The following is a 21,418-nucleotide window of genomic DNA, read 5'->3' as shown; positions in this document are numbered from 1 at the left end:
CTGAAGTAATTCAGCCGGGAACCAAGAAAAGCCAAGAATTGCCAGCAACACCAGAAGCTAAGAGCAAGCCATGGAACAGATTCTCCCTTAGAGCCTCTGAGAGAACATGGCCCCGCCATGGACGCTTTGATCTCAGACTTCCAGCCTCCAGAGCTGTGAGAGAACAAATTTCTGTTGTTTTACGTCACTCAGTTATATGTTGTTATGGCAGCGCAAGAAATTAATGCACTAAGTATAGCTGTGGCCAAGTTCACTGAACTTCCTGTGCCTCAGTATTTGCACTTGGCAATAGTAAGTCGTATCTGCCTTCTAGGGTTGTTCAGAGATCAGATAGTCCATGGAGGCACTTAGCATAGTGCTTGGCACATAAGAAGTGCTCGGGAAAGGTTGCCAGCATTCTTTTTTCTTTTCTTTTCTTTTCTTTTTTTTTAATATGGAGAGAAACCATGGATTTCATTTGATTCTCTCACTCTCTTTTTTTAAGTTTGTTTCTTTATTTTGAGAGAAACAGAGGAGGGGCAGAGAGAGAAGGGGACAGAGGATCCAAAGCAGGCTCTGTGCTGACAGCAGACAGCCTGATGCGGGGCTCGAACTCACGAACCATGAGATCATGGCCTGAGCTGAAGTCAGATGCTTAACCGACTGAGCCACCCAGGTGCCCCTCAATAGATTCTCAAAGGGGTTATGTCACAAAGAAAGAGTTAAGAAGCACTTTCCATCTACAGGTGACTGCAGCCGAGGATGGGGCCCCTCCACCTTCTTCCAACACCCTCGCCCCGTCATACGTGTGTGGGGTCCTGCCCCGCCACAGGAGAAAGGTGCTGAAATCCCTGTGCACCCGCTCTCTGCTGGAGCGACACTGCTCCTCGTGATTCACACATACCGTCTCATTGTGTGCTTACAGCCACTCCAAGTGGCAAGAAAGATCATTCCCATTTTACACACGAAGAAACCAAAGAATCGATTACTCTTGCCCCCTCTTGTTAGAAATATCACGTATCACTGGCCCAGCTAGGGATACATCTCAGGAGACCACAACCCTTGGCTGATCTGACCCAGGGGGTGGACAGTATTGGGGATCTCAGAATCACAAAATCTTGGGAACGAGTCCTCAGCAAAGGCCACAGCTTGGCCAAAAAGAGGTGCTAATTTGGTGTCCAATAGAGAGTCAAAAAGGCTTAGGAGATGGAGGTAGAATGGAGTTATCCTCTGGCTTTTCGAGTGATAATGGAAAATTATGTCACAGCCCACCAAGTTAAAGACTGTTCCTACTAATTCTGCCGTGCCTGTGGGCTTCTCCATTTCCATCTGCAGCCACTCGGCCGATGGTACTAACGAGTGGGTAGGTTCCATGCTATGTGTGAGGAGGCAGACACCATGTCGCCCAGGCATTTCCTTTTTGGCTTCTGCCGCTAAAAACGTCCAGCCCAGGTCATTGCTCAAGTCCGAAAATCTACTCAGCCATGTGCCTCAAAGCCACGACTCTTTTTTCTACCTCCGTGAAATGATCTTGGCTTCCTTTTATTTGGCTGAGCACAGCGCTTTCTTGCCTGAACTTCCTAGAGCCATCTAGGGAATAGCTGGGAGTAAACTCTAAATGCACAGTGACAATGAGACAGATCATTTGCTTAAAGTCTCCAAGAGATTGGCAGGAAAATGGGTTTTCCTGGATGGCAGAGACATACCTGGAGGAGACAGACAGGGCACAGGAAGCATGATAGGATAGAAGGCATCTGGCCAAGTGGCGTTTCCTCCACCCCCACCCCATAGATAGGTGTGTGTGCCAAGACTGGTGGCCTGGTATGCTTGGAGCTTGGCAAGAATCACTGATTCTTTCTCTAAGTTGGTTCAATCCTTCTGACAGATCTTGTGGGTTGGTTCAGTCCCCCCAAAGTCAAAACTTATTTTCAACTTTTCATTAAAAACGGCCACAACCACTTTCCTCTCTAATGTCTTAATTATCTGCACAAGGAAATAACCACACTTATGGGGGGTATACTTATGCACATGGGCAGCACCCTCGTGTGTAGATTCGAGTGGATCACAATGGAGACATGACTGAATTTTTTTTAAACATGGCGGGAAATACGGTCTTGTTCTTGGGATGGAAGAATGAATTTAAATATGAATCATCCAAACTGGGTCTCGAACTGGGTTGAGGTCACAACATGGGTGCCTCCCCTTGTCCCTGTACCTGCCCCACCTGTGTTGATTTGGACCCCGATCTTGAACTGCCTACGGTTTGGATTCTGATAGTTTGGGGGCACGTTTTCTAGGGGAAAAAAAAAAGTCTTGAGAAGAAATGCTCTGGGAGATGGCATTTGGGCTCCCTCCCAGATGTGTCTGTCCTGAGTTCGTTCAGCCCTTCCTTCCTGCATGTGCGGTACGACACCAGATGTGAGCGGAGACCCGGTCCCCATCCGGAAAGCACGCTGACATCAGTGATCTCCTCAGTGGTGGTAGAAGAGGGTCACAGAGAGCTCACCCAGCTTCCCCAGATAGCCCAGCATCCCCGCGCAGCCAAGCCCAATGCAGGCCAAGCAGTGAGCCAAGAGCAAGGCCTGCCCCAACACCTCTGAATGGTGATCGCCAGGGTACTCTGAGACTCAGCTTGGCAGAGAGAGAGGTGTGAAGCCATATTCTCTGAGCTGGATATTTTATTTTATTTTATTTTATTTTATTTTTTTATTTTATTATTTTAATTTTCATTTTATTTTTTTAACATTTATTTATTATTGAGAGACAGAGAGAGACAGAGAATGGGCAGGGGAGGGACAGAGGAGGGGGAGACACAGAATCTGAAGCCGGCTGAGCTGTCAGCACAGAGCCGGATGCGGGGCTCGAACTCATAAGCCACGAGATCATGACCTGAACCGAAGTCGGACCTTTAACCGACTGAGCCACCCAGAGGCCCCTCCCCTGGATATTTTAAAAACAAGAAAATTCTCTGGACGCTTTGGACCCCTTTCTAGTGTGGCTCATATCTCAGGTTGCGGGTCTCTCTTCACAGCTGTAGTTTGAATGTTTCTGTGTCCCTATAATTCATTATGTCAAAACCCTAACCCCCAAGGGGATGGTATTAGGGGTATAGTATTAGGGCGGAGCCTCGTGAACGGGATTAGGGCCCTTATAAAAGAGGCTCCAGAGAGTTCCCCCAGCCTCTTCCCTGCACGGTGAGAAGTCTGCGGTCCGGGAGAGGGCCCTCACCTGACCATCCTGGCACCCTGGTCTCAGACTTGGCCTCCAGAAGGTGAGAAATAAATTTCCGTTGTTTATAAGCCACCCAGCCCGTGGTATCTTGTAATAGCCCAAATGGACTGAGACATTTATCACTGACCCACCGAGTTATCACTTCCTACCGTGAGCTGCTCACCAAGCCAGGGAGTGGATTTGCCTCGTCGTCTTCTCATGCACTTGCAACTTAAAAAAAAAAAGCCAACAGCATCTATAATAAACTTTAAGAGGCTAAAAGACATAGATCCATTGACCAGATCTCCCATCTCTGATGGACTCAAGAGCTGTGCCGAGAAGCACCAGCTCCCCACAAATCCAGTACCCACACACGAAAAGTGAGCTTCCAAGTGCCAAAGTAAGAAAGGGCCTGAGCACCAATCTTTCCCCAAACGGGATGTTTCATTCTCCCCTGGCTTCATTCTACACATTTGGAAATAGAATGACGATGATCTTTTTTTTCTTCTTTACAATCAAGCGGCCACAACCACTTCCCCACAGCCCCCTAGCCATCTATCCAAAACGCACCGTCTAAATATTTACCATAGCGTAACATGGGGTCGGCTTGAGTTCATTCGTGTTTCTGATTATCCCCGGCATGTGATGTGAGGAATGCCCCAGATACTGTAAATATTTACAGACTGCTCAGATCGGTGAGTCTGGCCATGGCTCCAAATGGCTCACCCTTACTCTCTCCCACAGGCAGGACTGGCACCAGGGCACATACGTCGAGTGAAAACCCGCAGGAACATGCGAAAGCTGAGGCTGCAGGTTGGGAAAGCCGCTCACAGAAGGCACAGCTAAGCAGAGGTGCCCTGAGCTTTGTGTTTCTATAATGGAAGCACCTTTAATTATTCATAAACACGAGGGTTTAACACTATTTATAGTATTAAAGTTAATCATTTATTTAGTATAGTTTCTCCAAAAGAGTTCAAGATAACCTTTATCATGCTCATTAAGCAGCAACTTATAATAATTAGTACTTGTTCCTTTTCTGTCTTCCTGGCTGGACCATAGATGTCCCAAGGGCAGAGCCAGTATCTGACTGGTTTGCTGCTTCGTCGGTGCTTAGAACACAGTCTCTTACATAGTAGGTGCTTAATCCATATTTATAGATTGAACACATCAATTGAGACCTTTGCTTTTCGTTTGACTTTCAGAGATGTACAGGCAAGATATTATTTTGAGGTTTGAGCTCAACTAGGTTAAGCTCCTAAATTTGAGCTATTACCTTAAGTTTCTCTGAATGGTAGACTTTGGGGTCCTCTAATGAGCCCTGAGCAGAGAATTAGGGCAGCCTGGTGCCCTTTCTGCCACTAACCAGCTGTGTGCTTTGAACAAGCACTTACTGAGAGCATTGATCAAGAGTTCTTTGCCTGGAGGGGGGGGCGTCTTTGAATCCCCTAGAGGTCCATGGCCGGACTTCAGGGGCTATAAAACCCCCGAAATCGTATACACAAATGTGCATGACCCAAATGTACACCTCTGTTTGATGAGAAAGAGTCCGTAGCTTCAACCAGATTCTCTAAGGGCGCCATACTTAAAGTTAAGAACCCCTCTCTTTGTTTCTTTAAAATTGAGGATGGTGGTGGGACAGATCAAATCAAGCCTGCCTGGCCCATAAATTGGGGTTACCCTGCATCATGCTCTCCTACTCCTAGCCCTGGACATCCCCTCTAGGGGTTCTGCTGGCCAGGACTGAGGACCCACCCACTGGCTCATCACCATGGGCCCATCCAGCTCCATGTACAAGCTAGTGCTGGGCCTTTCCCTTCTCATCTTAAATAGAGTTCCCAACATTAAATAACCCTTGTTTGTTAGATGAGAAAATAGTAAGTCTCTTCTCTCCACACCTGCCTACAATGCTGTGGGATGTTTCTGAGAAAAGAAACATGGGTGTCTTTCTAGGATGATGAAGCTGGTGAGTCCAGAGTCTACTATTTCATTCTGTGGAGAGCAGCAGTGAGTGGAGTGGAGCCTTGGATCCTTGCAGCCCAGAATCCCAGCCAGGAATTAGGTGTTGGGGGTGAGAGGTTGGGAGGAACCAATTAGCCCCACTGATATTCAGTCATTCACACATCTGCCCTTGAAGTCCACACTTCCCCATTTCGAAGATGCATTTAAAAATGCAATGATATTGAGCCACCCGGGTGGCTCAGTCAGGTGAGTGTCCAACTCTTGATTTTGGCTCAGGTCATGATCCCCGGGTTGTGGGATGGAGGCTCTGGTGCCGAGCATGGACCCTGCTTGGGACTCTCACTCTCTGTCTTTCTCCATCTGTCCCTCTCCCTCACTTGCATGCACACACACACACTCTCTCTCTACAACAAAAATGAAAAATAAAAACATATAAAAATGCAGTGATATTACTAGGGATGGTGGAGTTTGGGACTGGTGATGCGTTTTGAAGGTTATCAGCTAACACTCTAAGTAAGTTGTCACTTGGGCAAGCCCAGGAAAATCTAGTACTTTTCGGAGGGTGAGTCATTTGACTTCTGTGGACTTGTGTTTTCTCATCTGAAAAATGATATGGCTGGGCCGTATCAAACACACAGGCCTCAACTCCAATGTAATTCTAGTTGCCTAGACCCGTGTTTCTGAAACTATTCTGTATACAGGTCATCTAGGGATCTCTGTTAAATTCAGATGCTGGGGTGGGGCGTGAGGTTCCAAATTTCTGTCACATTCCCAGATGAGGCCAATGCTACTGGTCCACGGAACACTTTGGGGAGCAAGGTTCTAAGCCGCTCTACTGGAAAGATTTTTGAGGTTAGCCAGGTCCCATGAGGAAAGAGAAGCATGACTGATTAGTGATGCCTGCCCAGGAAATGAAGGAGGTGGAACATGGCTCTGGAATTACCATCCTGACTAGATGCTTCCTAAGGGAACTTCAAAACCTAACGCCGTCATTGCCAAAGTTGATCTCTCGACCAACAGCAAGTGTATCACCTAGAAACTTGAGAGAGGGCCAAATTCTTGGGCCACACGCCATGTCTACTGAATCAGAAGCAGGCTCTAATCGTCTGGAGTTTGGCATGCCCTCCAGGTGATTCTGGCACACCAAGTATGAGAACCAGTGATCCAATATGTAAGTCTTCTACAGAATCGGTGGCTATCCACCAAGGTCAGGAATGAGCACAAGTTCAGCGTGAGAGGTAGGGTGTCCCAAGGGAGGAAACAAGTCCAGATCGTAGATCCAGATAACACCCCTCCCAACGTACCCTCTTTTTCAAGTGCAGACTTCGTATGAAACATCATTACATCAAATACACTTCACACTGCTTTGGTCTCCTCCAATTAAATGTTTCATCCCACCCACAAAACGTACATCTGGTTCATGTCTTTAAAAACTGATCATAATGTAACAAAGTAGTGTGATCCACCTGTCGCTTCCACAGCTTTGAGAAGCCGGCCAGATGAGCCCTGAATGAGATTCCATTTTGTTCACAGCTGGTACATGAACTGAGTCTCAAGCTTGACCAACGGTTTTTTCCTGATCGGACTATTTCTCTATCGCTTAGCCATTTTAAACAGCAGGCCCTAGAGAGAGTTAGATGCTGAGACGTCCAGGTCAAAGTAGAATCTTAGCCCAAGGGAAGTTAACAATGACAGTTCAACTGCCAGTGACTCCTTCAAATAAAGGAAAAATCATCTACACACTGGAAAGTGGGCACGGGCTCTCTCCTTCTACTCCATCTCCACAACTCTGGGAAAAGTCCTAAAACTCAAGTAAAACAACACTCAGGTGTGAAACAGATTATGGTTCACAGCTGGAGGCAAAGAAGTTGCAATTCCATCCAATTACACCAATTTAATTGGGTGTGAAAAACATCTTAGGTCCCAACAGTAGTTCTCTGGCCAGACAGCAGTCTGTAATGAAGAGAAGTGGCACCTCCATTTGTTAGGACTTGTGATTTGGGGCCGAGGAGAGAAAGCCCGACACATTGCTTGGCGTGCCCCAAGGTGGGCGCCATCTTGACTTTGGCGATGAACTTGATGTCTGGCTTGAATGTTGAGGCTCTTCTCTAGGGCCTGCAAGAGCACAGCGTGAGGGTGGGGTCTGCACATGCTTTCAGTCCATGGGCTAGTAGGAAAAGCCCTGTATTTGGACTCTCCCATTCACTTCTTACAAATCTAAAAACAAACGCCAAATGCATGAAAAATTTGGCAGAAGCTGAACGTCCAACTCTTGGAGGAAGTTTGAGATACTTATAACACTATCACGGCAACAACCGCAACCTGTATAAATTTTCATGAAGAATTTCTGGTGACGTGGTGAAATGGTTATGATATAAAGTTATGCTCTCAATAACGGTCCAAAAGGCATGAAAAGCAGTCAACATTTTAAAAGTGATTTTGAATGCTTTTTATCTTGCTTTATTGTACTTACTAAAACTCCCACAACTTCATATATTATTTTGATACACATAAATGAAAACAATTCAATAAAAATTTTTGCTTTTACTCAGAAGTGCTGCCTTCATCTGACTGCTCTGTTTTCTGTCACTGGCTTGCACATTTTTTCTACTCGTTTGCTCCAAGCCATTTTTCGTCCCTTGGAAAACTCTGCTTGCTCCTCTCTCTTTATCCAAACCTTCACCCTGTTGGGTTCCCTGTTCATCCAGGGAACTGACTGGGGCCATTCCACTCATAGAATATTCCCTCTTCTGAATACCTATACCACTGTTTCATATACACCAGTTGTGAAGGCTTGGAATGTGAGAGATCTTCATTGTCAGCGTGTGATCCCTGTGCCTAGGCCACACCCCAGACTAATGATTTCAGAATCTCTGAGGTAGAGCCCAACCATTGGTATTTTTTTTTATGTTTTATTTTGGATTTGAGAGAGAGAGAGAGAGAGACAGACAGAGGCGGAGCATGAGCAGGGGAAGGGCAGAGAGATGGAGACAAAATCTGAAGGAGGTTCCAGGCTCTGAGCTGTCAGCACAGAGCCTGACGCAGGGCTCGAACCCATGAGCAGTGAGACCATGGCCTGAGCCGAAGTCGGACGCTCAACCGACTGAGCCACCCAGGCGCCCCAACTGTTGGTATTTTTTAAAGCTTAAAAGACAGAGATGATTCCTATGTGTCGCCAAGGACTGGAAATCACTGGTCAGAAGTCAAAAACCACCTCCTATATATACAGCAACAATTTGGCCAATTCTAATTCAAGTCGCTGTCCAGTTGAGCCTACGTAAACCATTCAAGCTTCACAGAAATACTGGTGTTCCGGTGTTGAGCTAGTATTATTATTACCATATTAATTGTGTGTCAGAGAGGCACTTGGATGCCAGAGTCACATCACATTTTTGTTTGTTTGCTTGTTCAGATACGCTTGTTTTGAGTTCCAAAAGGATTGTCAGATTTCATAAACAAAAGTATGGGATGCCTAATTAAATTCGCATTTCAGATAAACAATGAATCGTTTTTGAAGGATGAGTATATCCCAAATATATCATGGGGCATATTCATCTTAAAATTGTATTCATTGTTTATCCAAAATACAGATTTAACTGGGTGTCTGTATTTTATCAGGCAATCTCTGGTTCAAGAAATAAGAGTTTTTGTACCTGAGGACTTTGATTTCCTGTAGTGTTAGCATCATGGAGCCTTCGCAGAATCCAGGCTGAACCCACCATGTGACTGAATTACTGACTGTAGAATAGACTCATCCCAGATTCAACTGGGAGAAAGGCCCTACCTTCCAGGCTTTGTCACCGAGGGCACTTACTCGTTAGTAACATTTTACTTGCAAAAGTATAGATGATACCAAAGTACAAATTTTGCTTCCAATTCGCACCTGGAGTTTGAGAATCACTGGTCTACACTGGGTGGCAGCTCAAAGTACAAGGTTCTGAAATGAGAGTTCTGGGTGTGGCTGTCACCTCTCCCCGCTGATGTATATTTTGAGGCAAATTAATGAACTTCCGTGAGGCTCAGCGTTCTCATCTGTAAAATGGGGCAAGTAACATACTTTAACCTAACTGATTAGTTTTAAGATTAAATGAGATCATGTTTCAAAGCTGTTGGCATAGTGCTTGAGTCATTATCATTAATATAAAAGGAACATTCTGTTCCACTTCAGCCAATAAAAATACTGACGGGCTTACTGCTGCCCTGGCCCAGCTACCCTTCCGGTCCTGATCCTGCCACTCATGATATAAACAGACAGTCATGACTGGGAAGGAGCAGGAGAAAAGCCTGCTGCACGAACAGAGGGCAAGATAGTTCTAGAATTTAAGACCGAAGATTGCTTAAATAAGGCAGATCTCAGTTGGTGGAATTTTATGCAAATTACAAGCAAGTAGCTGGCCTTTGTAGGTTTGTGCCCCTGAGTGTGGTCACCAGCACATCCGAATGGGAACGAGTGGCCAAGGTCACGGCTAACACTGGGGTCTTTGATCGGCCCTGAGTGCTGGAACCAAGGACCAACGCATCTCCTGTGTGTCACTCCTTCAAATTCCTGCAGGTCAAAAACCATGTTTCTCTCTCAGCGATTGTTTCTACCCTGGGGCAATTCAGGATCACCTCGTCTGATGCTACCCACAGCCACCCCTTCCGGAAGAGCGAGACACTAACCAGATTTGATTTTTCGGGTTTTCAAAAACAAGTTTGAAAAATATCACCTGGGACAGCCCAAAAAAGAACGCCTGCCTGCCTGCTCCCCAGTAGTCCACAAAGAAGACACGTCAGCCGCCAATCACTGTCAACTTTCTGCTTAGACCGTGACAAGTGTCTGAGTGGGGAGGAGATGAAGACCATGTGACTAGGACATCCTTCCCGCACACATCCCAAGAGGGGACTGAAAACGGGGCCTAAAGGGGAGAGGGGACAGGAAGGAGTCAGGAGCCCAGCATCTGGCAGTCATTCGTCCAAGACCAGGCTCTGCCCCATTAACGTCACATTATTGGGAGCTCTCTGGACATGTCTGGGGGAGAGAGTAGAGCGAAGGAAGGCTAGCTCCATCCCAACGTGAGCAAACCACTCAACCTTCCCGAGTCCCAAGATCCTCTTCCGTGAAATAGGCGTGGTATCCTTGCTCTCCTTACAGCAGATAAGAGGTTAAGAGGCGGTCACTAATGTGCAGGGTCTTGGCAAATTGTAAAGGTCTGAAATGTTCTGTGTGTTACTATTAGTACATCCCTTTGTCCACTGGGACAATGAATCCACCCAGATGTTGAAACAGCCAAAGCTGTGAGGAGCACCATGATCTCTGCTCTCCTCAGCCCAGACCAGGAAAGCAGCTCATGAGCCCATGATAAACAGTTGTTTCCAACCTGTTCTGTTTCCCCACCGTGTACCTGAGTTCTTTTCCAGCGTCTGTCCTGTATCGGGGAAGGTTAAGCTGGTGAACCAATGGCTCGTAGGTGGTCAGGCTAAGGACAAGACTGGGCTAGAGACTCACGACAAGCTAGGTGTGGAAAGCCATTGCATTAGTTAAGGCCCAGCTCAGAAACGGAGCTGACCTCACTGGGCTTCTCACTCGATGCACACCCAAACGAGGTGACAACACACTGCAGAGGACAGGGGACTGGCCTTGTGGTTTCCCATCTGGTCTCGTTTGGCTTTGGGGGCTCAGTGCCTCTGACAGACACATGGAGAACAGCCCTGTCATCTTGAATCAGACAGCCGGCCTCTGTGCACGAATACGTGTGAGATTTCACACATGTTTGCTGGGGGACAGAGGCCACGGAGCAGGAGAGGAGGTGTATTTACGTTCTCTGCGAGTGTTTAGACTTTTAGAGAAAAAAAAATAGACATTTCACAGGGAATGTTATAAACCAAGGTCAGCTCTCCCCCTGCGTGGTATTGAAGGAACGTGAACAATCTGAAGCAGGAGAAAGACCTGCCTCTTACCTGCTGGGATTGGGACTACCCACCTGATTCATTCAGGAGATTCACTTTCCTTATTCACTCTGCCTGCTATCCTCTCACAAGACTCAAGGGCAGGATGATATTTGTAGGTTTTATGACAAGAATCTGTTTGGGGTGATTTGGAGTCTATACCCCACATGCAAAGGACCAAAAAAGTGACTGACTTTGAAAACCAGAGGCGAGTGTTAAAAAATATGGGCAATTTTACTTTCTTGTGTTATTTGACTTTTCACAATAAGCATGAGTCACTTAGCAAAGGCAAATAACATAATGGTTAAAAAAGGAGCCGTCATAAGGACGGCCATGGACACAGAGCCACACTGCTAATGCAGCTGGACATGGGGCATGCGGACGAGAGCCGGCGTAGGTAGCTTAGCGGGAAGAACCGCCACCATCCCCCACCCACCCCCAACTCTGATGGGAATGACTCCTCTCATTTAGCGTGATTCTTCTCAGACGACCCAGCCAAGTATGGCCATCTTTATGATGCTGTGAAATTAGCTAAGTAAGCGGCACTTGTGAAAATGCTAGAAGGCGCTAGAGTTGACCAGTTTCGTGTATAGTTCCATTTAGTCACCACAACAACCCTGTGGGATGACAATTATTATCCCCCTTTATAAGGGATGAAACTGAGACTCGGAGAAATCCAAGTGTTTCCTGTTCCCAAAGCTGAGAGGGGAGGAGCCGGGACTCCTGAGTCCACATCTCCCCTTCTTAGACTTGGCCAGAGGCCAGAAGAACCGAGTGATGAGGCTGGCAGGTGTGGGTGCCAGCTGTCTCGGTCCAAGTCCTAGCTCCCACACTCACTTGCTTTGCTGACTTGGGAGCGAGATATTTCACTTCTCCGACTCTCAGTTTTCTTATCTGTAAAATGGAGGTGATAACAGTAGGACTCACTTTGCAAGGTTGTCATGGAGACTGAATGGACAACACATGTAAAGCACTTAGCTCCGTGCGGGTCATGCAACATATACCAGCTACCTGAACTTGGGAATCGGTGAGAATCAATGCCTTCACATTATGTTTTCCATTCTATTGACATTTCCTGGTATGTCTTGTCTTCCAACCATCTTTATAACCCAACAGTCACCACACCAATGGAAAGTTCTCTCCAGACTAAAACCCATTTCCCAGGGCTTAGAAGTTGTGGCCAGACCTGTTTTATTGCGACAAAGTAAAAAAATCTCTTCTAATGCATCTTCTGGGTTTCTTGGGAAGTAAACAATGGCTTATGAACTCCTTCAGACCTGCCCAAGGTTCCCACTGAAGTGAATGAAGGAGTCGGCCTCTTCCTTGGGGCAATGTAGATATATGTTTTTGGGTGGAATAAAACATTACTTAAAATAATTTAATCCCTGGGGGAAAGGTATACAAAAACTCTACCAGGAGACACTCTCCGTGACCAAGGTTTATGCCTACAGGGTGGGAGTAAGGCTGGTAACCTGTAGTGCTTGGGCATTTCAGCAATGTTTGAACTTCTTACCACAGATATATAATCAGAAATTACAAGATGGCGCCCTACCAAGGCTGGCGAGGGGGTGCACCTTGTAGAAACTCCCCCCGGGCCCATCTCAATAGGGAAACTCTGGCTTTTTCCTTAAAATCCAGTTAAATGACCACTTCTGCTAGAAAACACTTCCAGTGGAATACATTGTCTCTTTGTTGACTCAACAGCATCTGCACGTACCTGTGTTGCAGGACTTCCTTAATTCAGTCTTCCATTTGTTCATCCACTCGGCACATGCACTATGGACAAGGCCCTGAGGGAGGCTCTGGTCGGCAAAGGCCAACCAGACAGGGGAGGTACCTGTTTACACGGATCATGTTCTGGAAGGGGTGAGGGACAGGAACCCCCCCAGCCCTGGACTCGTTAGCTGTCTGCAGGGCTCTGATGGAGAGAGGACACTCTCGAGAGACCTGATGTAGGCCCAGAGGCCCGGGAGGCTTTCTCTGTGCTAGTGACCTTTCGGCTGGGAGCTGAGAGACAGGAAGAAGCATTAACTAGGTGAAGGAGTTGGAGGAAGACCAGTGGACTTTGGGCTGAGCGCCCGGAAGGGCATTGATATGAGAAGGAACAGAGCTCACCAGGGAGAAGAGAGTAGATCCAAGCTCGCTCATGCCTCAGAGACCGGAGGAAGGACGGAGACGAGATCAAAGAAGCAGGCAGGGGCCGGATCACAGGATGCTTTGCAGAATATGGGATTTTCAACTGTACCCTAAGAATAGCCAAAAGCCACTGAGAGATTTATCCCAGGGACCCCATTGGTTTTCTTGTCTGTCTTCGCCCACTTCCACTTTGACACCCCAGCTCCCTGCTCAGTGCCCAGCACTTAATGGGAGCCTGATAATTACCGGTTGGACGGCTGAACCCAGACACCCTAAGGAGCAGGAATCTTCAGGCAAAGAACATGACCGCACATCCTACCTCTCTCCTGCTCTCTTGGTCTCCCCCCGGTCGGGGCCAGCAGGTTGCTAAGTGTGAAATCCATACAAAGAAGGAGCCATTAGCAATGAGATGCAGAGCGAAGCCATTTCTCCCACCTCCCAGCCCATCCAAAATGTTCACAACTGGCATCGGATATCATCATCCTGACCAACGAGACCAACAAACCAAACTGGAGAATCGGGAGGGGCAAAGCATTTCTCGAAGGCTGTACTGCAAAGCCGTCGTTGCTCTGAGAGTCACGTCGCGGCCAGTTGTCAAGGACCGACTACTCCATCCTCTGGCCTAAAATACGTATTTAGAGGCTTAATTATGTGAATTTGCTTTCCTTTGGCTCAAAGAGAGTAGGCGTGGGGACATTTTTTAATGTGGCACTAAAATGAAAGTATACTGAAACCATCCTGACCTCAAACTGGATGTTAAAGCAGTTGGATTCCTCAGCGGCAACTGAACACTTTTTATAGAACGGGAAGTCAATTGAGAAATCATAAAAAATTGGAGTTGGACAGGACCTCTGCGCTCACGGGGGCCAGGTCCCAGGAGCTGCCGCAGAATTGTTCCCTGCGGTGAAGGGTCTAATGTTTTGTCCACTCAAGTTTTAAATATCTCTCCAATAGCTCGCCCCCGGGGGACGCCTCTCCACAGGGCAATAGATCTTGCTGTCAGGACTTTTTTCCTGCTATTCAACCTCACTTTTCCTTTCCTCCACTTCATCCCATTTGTCTTTGGCAATGATTTAGACGAGAAGTGTGCTGACGGTTTGAAAACAAAAAGCCCTGTCTTTGCCTTCAGCTGCATTTTTTCCAGACCCCTCTCCCTATGGAAACTTCGAGATCTGGGAGGAAGGGAGGAAAGCAAACAAGCTGAGATTGGTTCTGGAAGAAGCCATTTCAAAGGGCCAAACCCGAAGCGGACAGGCCTCCAGGCGGGCGTGAAGAGAGAGGCACGAATGCCTCGGGAGGGCACAGGTCACCCAGGGCCTGACCCTCAAAGGCAGAGGGGACAGTCACCGAGTTTTCTGGACAGCCCAGAGTTGAACAGCCTCTCGGCGTCAAGGCTGGGACAGAAGGTGGCAGCAGAGTATCAGGCTCTGTGGGGCTGAGTGGTCCCGGCGACTGCCGTGAAGTCCCAACTACTCCGCATCCAAACTCTGGAGAGCGTGTTTCACGGGGCCGGCACGGCCACGCGTCCGGAGGCCGGGAGTGAGCTTCGAATCAAGGCTCTGGCCGGTCTTCTAAGACAAATCCCAAACAGTCAGGAGTCTGCGAGGACAGTCCGTTTTCTTCCGAAGAACATCCTGCAACCAGAGCTGACTCCAAAGTCACTTCTGCCCTAAACACGCATGTTGATCCAGGCCGCTCTAAACGCAACAACTTACTGCCTGGTCTGTGCATATGTTGGTGTGTTGGCTAAAGAAATTTGGGGTTAATGCAGTTTTTGTTCTTTGTTCTTCCTAGCCCTGAGCTGTTTCTTTTCTGCATTTGTCTCTGGTTTTCCGGTTTCCCTTCACTCAGTTTCTTACTGACTTGGTCATGTTTGCATGCGGTCCTTTGGAAGCAGAGATCTAGAGAGTGAGCCTTTCTGACTTCAGGCTGGACTCCTGCTGGGGAACCAATTAAATGTACTACCCACCAGGGAGAGTGTGATATTTTTTATTACTTTCTAATTTCGGGCCCTGAAATGGCTTCAGTGATCAGAACATTCTTCTGCTTAAGAACCTAAAGAAGCCAGTGGAATGACGCTTTTGATTTGTATTTTATTTATAACAGTCCATACTGGCCATGAGTACTCCAAGGGTTTCCATGGGGCCTCAGATCCTTGAAGTGGGGAAAAGGCAGGACAGAGCAAACAGCAACAAAAATGTCCCCCTCCCTCGCCTTATCGTACTGGAAACTGCCAGCTACTTTGGAAAGTCTTTCTTTGAGAAGTCAGTGAACTGAGAAAAAAAGGATAGAATTAGAACAAAACCATTTCACTGGATTCCAAATCTATTTAAACTACAATAGTGAAGCAAAGCCATGCCTCTCTCTCATTACCGATGGCCTGATCGCAGGGCCTCCTAAATGCTCGTTAAGGCAAAAAGGAAGAGTTGTGTTTTATTTCTAAAAACATTCACAGGAACCCCCACCCAAGGTTCTCTTGCTGCTTGTTTGGTGTCTCCTTCTTTTCTTTAAAGAGTTAACATGAAACAGAAAGGCATGAACAAGAGGTGGGGATAGGGGTCTAAATACGTTCTAATGAGGAAGAAGGAAATAAAAGTCCAATTCTCCCTGAAAGTCTGAATTTCTGTTTATTTATCTTTGCAACAAGGAAGGATGCCTTAAAATCCAGAATTGCTCTTGGATAAAACCAAATACTAACAACCCAGCAAAACAGCTGAAAGCCCAAATTATGAGCTCTTCCAAATCCTTTCCACTTGCCACGGGGGTCTTGGGTGAGATTTTTTTTTTTTCTTTTTTCTTGTTCTTTCCTTTTTTCTTTTTTCTTTTTTCCCCGCTTGCTTGCTTAGCCAGGAGGTAATTCTGAATGTTTATCTGAAGTATCTCCCTGATATTCTGAGGGGACTTCTCCCAAGCAAAACCTGCCCTGAATGGTCTTGTTTTATTCCCATTAAATAATGCTCAGTGTTGGGTCTTTCACTAGCGAATGGTTTCTTTGGGTGAGACTGACGACAGAAACTGACATATATAACCGTGCCCGGCGTCCACATCTGCAAAATGTGATTCAAAAATTAACATTTATAATTTTATAATCAGCTGGCTACCATGCTCGCCATTATATGATGCTCTGTTAAAATTATCTTTCCTACTTTTAAATAGAAGTCCCACAAGAGCAGAAATGTTTATCTTTATTGTTTATAGCCCTGGTAAGTACCACTTTATCACAGGATTTAAAATTCAACAATGTAATTTAGCAGACAGTATTTATTTATTTAAAGAAAGAGCATGTTTCTTCAGTTTGTCTAAATTTAAAATCACAAACCAAACCACCTCTCTTCCTTTCTTTCTCCCTTATGTACATTCATTTTAAAACACAGCAACTTATATGTTGTTGGGTTTTAAAAGTCCAAAAAATCAATTCCCTTTCAGGAATAAATATTTATAGATTATTTAAGATGACCAACTTCCTTGACATGCCTTTAGGAAAAATACTCTGTATAACTTTGACTAAAAAGGCAATGTTCCAGGGGCACCTGGGTGGCTCAGTTGGTTAAGCGTCCGACTTCAGTTCAGGTCATGATCTCACGGTTCATGGGTTCGAGTCCCACATCGGGCTCTGTGCTGACAGCTCAGATCCTGGAGCCTGCTTTGGTTTCTGTGTCTCCCTCGATCTCTGCCCCTTCGCTGTTTGAGCTCTGTCTCTGTCTCTCTCTCTCAAAAATAAACATTAAAAAAAAAAAAAAGGCAATGTTCCAGATCAAAATAGAGTCGAGGTCTATACTGGCAAAGGGAATCGAACCAATTACACAACAAATAGAAGCACAAATGCATGAATCGAGGGATACACAGACAGACATAAAGCAGCATCAAAATACTCCAAGCATCCAGTTCACCGAGGCAATGAATTACCTGGACCACTGTCTCTATTCTCCATGAGACTCTTGCCTGCAACTAAGTCAACACTCATCGGGTAACCTCTTGCCTCCTGCAAGAAACAACAGATTGTCAGCCTCTGGGAAGTAGCATTATTTCAATCAACCAATTTGGCATGTGGTGTTTTACAGTTTCTAAAATTAACATAGAATCCAAACAAACACACGGCTGGTGTGGAACCATATGCAAAGGATGCTGTCGCCTGTTTGCCTCGAATCTGTTCATTATCAAAATTAGCTGCCTTGTTTGTCCTACTCCCGTTTTTGAAGGCACACTATCAATTAGCCAACCTGTCATTACGTGCTGGCAATGACCAACTTTTCCAGGATTCTCGTTTTAAATACAGGATTTGACAGGAGTCCCAACACTGGGGGAAGAAGAGGCAGGGGAGGAGGCAGAAGTGTTGGCGAAGGTCAAGGAGATCCACAGGTAGGTAGGTCCAGAGTTACTCGTGGCCACTCTTGATTGCTGAAGCAAGAGCTGTGCCTGGAAACAGGGCCTGTCTGTTGCCTTGCACCGAACAAAGCTAAGATTTTCCAGGCTTCGGCAAGGAATTGTCCTCACAATATCTGCATGAATGACAAAGCTGATTACCAAGCAGGTGTCGGCCGCTCTTTCCCTCCTGTTTGCTCAGGGCGCATCGATGTTTAAGTCATCAGGCCCGTGGTGTTTGTCTCCTTTTCCAACCCATCTCATTTGGAGGCTAAAAAGGAACGGGGGTTTCTTTGTTAGTCACTTTGATTTTACACCGTTTCAGCGAATAGATAGATCCATGGAATCCTGAAGAGAATGTTGACAGAACTGACGTGGGGAAGGAAAGAAAGAGGAAGAAGGGAGAAGGCGAGACAGATGATAAAAACAAATAAACAAACGAACAAAAAAATACACGAGCCAACGAATAGTTAACAATGCATTTTTCCCCAAAAGATTTCTGTCCACCTAAACTGAAACTGTTTCTTGGGGGTGAACTATCTTCGGGAAACACATCCCGGAAGGCCTTCGCAGGAAGCGAGTTCAATGTCCAAAGGAGCCAGAGCAGATTCTCAAAATTCCGTCTTTTGCGCCCTGATTTTCCACTTGAACACACTTATTAAAAATTTCCTCTATCACCCTTACCATACACAATTTTCCAAGGCAAAGAATGACTTTTTAGAGTCTCTGTGCGCCCATAAAATTCTGTCTCAGAGATTTTATTAATAATCATAAAAACATCAGTATCCATCAGGATCACTTGGGAAAGGGAGAGCAATTTTTCCTACAAGCATGTTCAAATCGTCTGAGTCCCGTGTTAAAATAAAAAGGGGGTTAACTCGTGACTGATGATGGATTGACCTTCCTGCTTCCCTACTGTTCTGCGTCGGGGACACACCGGCCGGAAGCTAACGCGAGCTGCTTGGAAGCAGCTTCACGTAGGGGGGGAAGGGTTCCCCACGTCACGGCTGCAGGTTGTGCATTTATCCATGACATGGGGGGGCGAGGGAGGGACTAGGGGTTCAGCACTACATATTTTTTAATGGCATGAGGATATGTTTCTCAGGACTCTGGGAAGTCAGTTAAGAGCAACCAAAATAGCAAACGGTGAAATGATCCCTGCAAAGGGATATGTAGGGTGGTCTCCTTGGCTCGCCTTTCAGAGGAGGCTGGTCGTGTGATCGCGAACCTTCTTCCCCAAAGGCCCTCTCTTTTTCCTTTTCTTTTTCTTTTTCTTTTTTTTCCACAACATACCCTAAGCCCTGCAAAATTCTGATCAGAGGAATTCAACACTTTAAGAACCAAGTATTTGTGAGGGGTTGTGAGCGATGGGGTGTATAGCTTGATGCAATGGTCCCACCAATAGGGCAGCTACTGGGAAGCCATCAAATGATCCAGTAATCCACCAACATGCAGGCAGCGTGGGGTGGCTTTGAGGGCATGAGCTCTGGAGTGGGACAGCTTGAACTCTCCATCAGTTCTGTGACTGGCAGACCTCAACCTCTCTGCACCTCAGTTTCCTCGTGCACAAAAAGTAGGGTGATAATATTTACTCCAGCAGACCGTTAGGCTTTCGGGAACCCATGCGTAGAAAGCACTCAACACAGTGCCTGGTGTCTAGGAGGCCCTCAGCTTATGCCCGTGTCTTCTCTTAATCACAGCCAAGAAGTGTTTGGTAATTACTTCCTGTAACAAAAAAGGTTCGCTAAACTGGCTGGACAGCAACGTCGACTGAAGAGACACATATTCCCACGTACTTTCAGGGATGAGACCCAGAAGTCTCCCACAGGTGGGTCTAACTGCAGCCCGATACTCCGTCCCATCACTACCACAGATGATGAAGCAGCATTAAGGGCAGCCCCGTCTCCAAGGGGGTTATGGTCTGGTTGTGAAGGCCAATGCGTCGGACGTATCAGCACCATGTCTTCATGAGTAATACGAGACAGTAGAACTGACGAGTACCTTGTGTGGCATTATCGAGAGGCTCTGAAAGTCTTCAGAGAAAGGAGAATCCCAGTAATTGGAGGATACCAGAACGACTTGTGGATATTGTGAGTTCTGTGGTGGTTGGGATTCACAAAAGTTGCGAAGTTTGGCACGCGTGTGCATGACTGTCCCAAACACTTTACTTACAGTATCTCGTGAAGTCCTCACCACCCCCCTTGAGGTACCATCTTCATTTTCTAGATGGAGGAGGAAACAGAAGTCCAGAGACATTAAACCCCTTGCCCTTGGTTACCCAGTGTTTCAGACTGAATGTTTGTGTCCCCTGATCCCCAAAGTTCGTATACTGAAACCCGAGCCCCAATGTGATGATATTTTGGAGATGGAGTCTTTGGAAGGTAATTAGGTTTAAATGAGGTCTTGAGGGAGGTGCTCATGACAGGATTAGTGCCTTCATAAAAAGAGGAAGATCTCCCTCCCTCCCTCCCCCCCCTTTCTCTCTCTCCACACACACACACACACACACACACACACACACAGGAAAGATTACCTGAGGACACAGCAAAATGGCAGCCACCTGCAAGCCAGAGCTTGCAAAGCTCTCACCGGAACCTGAACCTTCATGCACCTTAACCTTAAACTCTCTGCCTCCAGAACTGTGAGAAGTATGTTTGTTGTTTAAGCCGCCCAGTCTATGGTATTTTGTTATAGCAGCCTGAGCTGACTGAGACACCCAGCTAGTGAGTGACCGACAGCTGATTCAGCCCCTGGCCCCAGGGCTCATGTTCTTACAGATGCTATTTTAATTCAACATGCTTTGGTTTGCCACTTGCTCCATTTCTAGAACCATTTGGATCTTATGGCTCAGACTTGGGAGAGGAAAGTAGGAAGGACCAAGAACCACTCCTACCTTTTGAAAACCAACCCTCTCTGAGTAAACAAGCATTCTGGATTCCCTCATTTACTCATGTACAGAGAGACTGGTGGGTGGGGGGGCAGATATGAGAGAAAGAAGAAAAGAGGAGAGCAGAAGAGTTGATTTTCACAGCCCAGCTTCCAGAAGAAGAGGAAACACAGAACCTGAAGACGAGAAGGGGTGGGGCTGAGGATGCTTAGGAAGTAGACATTCCTTGTTTTGCCAATCATTGTCCTGGATTCTGGTTAAGCCAACTGTCATCAACTCAGTTTAAGCCAGGGTTCTCAGTCTTGACACTATAGACATTTGGGGACCGATAACTCTTTGCTACGGAGGTCTCCCATGTAATGCAGATGTTTAACAACACCCCTGGCTTCTACCCACCGGATGCCAGGGGTACCCTTCCCCCAGATGTGACAACCAAAAATGTCTCCAGGGACTGCCAAATGTCCCCTGGGGGGCAAAATTGCCCCTATTTGAGAACCATGGCTTAAGATAAATGAAATATGTTCTTAAAAATTATGCAATACTTTTCCCAGGAAAAGCTTCCGCATTTTCCTGTGTCCCTTGAGCCACGATCACAAGGTGAGCTAAGCATGTATATTCATTTGACAAGCAACTACCATACAAGTCTGATTATAAGGCAACATGTTTCCCTGACAACTGTTCCATAGAACAGAAGCTCTTGCAAAGTTCCCTCATTCTTGACACTTTCTCAATTACTTTTTTTTGAACATCAAGGAAGCATTTGGAGGAAGACATCAGCCTGAAGTGACCTCAGCTGGTGCTGGCTGGTGAGGGAGGGAAGACTGGAGGCCTACAGATGTCACCTGATAACATCAGGGGGAAAAGAGAGGTAAAAATATTTAACACAGATTTTGTTGTTATTTCTGAAGATATGACTTCATCATTAAAAATACTGAAGATATTTTAAGCAAGCCTTTT

At 46.4% G+C, this 21,418-nt stretch overlaps 2 long non-coding RNA genes across 3 annotated transcripts in view; one reads left to right on the top strand and one right to left on the bottom strand.

Annotated features, from left to right (window-relative positions):
* Positions 1-21,418, top strand: part of LOC109492704 — a 67,195-nt gene that overhangs the window by 22,561 nt on the left and 23,216 nt on the right. The window contains exons 1-2 of one of the 2 annotated variants that reach the window (XR_006587327.1): positions 18,979-19,402; positions 21,215-21,329. This is a non-coding gene — a long non-coding RNA (uncharacterized LOC109492704). Of the gene's footprint in view, positions 1-18,978; positions 19,403-21,214; positions 21,330-21,418 lie in introns of those variants that run through there. The other variant, XR_002736931.2, reaches the window with a different exon arrangement.
* Positions 16,381-21,418, bottom strand: part of LOC109492705 — a 76,035-nt gene continuing 70,997 nt past the window's right edge. Inside the window, exon 3 of the long non-coding RNA XR_002146661.3 lies at positions 16,381-17,845. This is a non-coding gene — a long non-coding RNA (uncharacterized LOC109492705). The remainder of the gene's footprint in view (positions 17,846-21,418) is intronic.

Source organism: Felis catus, chromosome D2, assembly GCF_018350175.1.
Source record: "Felis catus isolate Fca126 chromosome D2, F.catus_Fca126_mat1.0, whole genome shotgun sequence".
In the NCBI taxonomy this organism is placed as follows: Eukaryota; Metazoa; Chordata; class Mammalia; order Carnivora; family Felidae; genus Felis; species Felis catus.
Note: the sequence above shows the minus strand (reverse complement) of the source record. Positions and strands in the feature narration are given on the sequence as shown.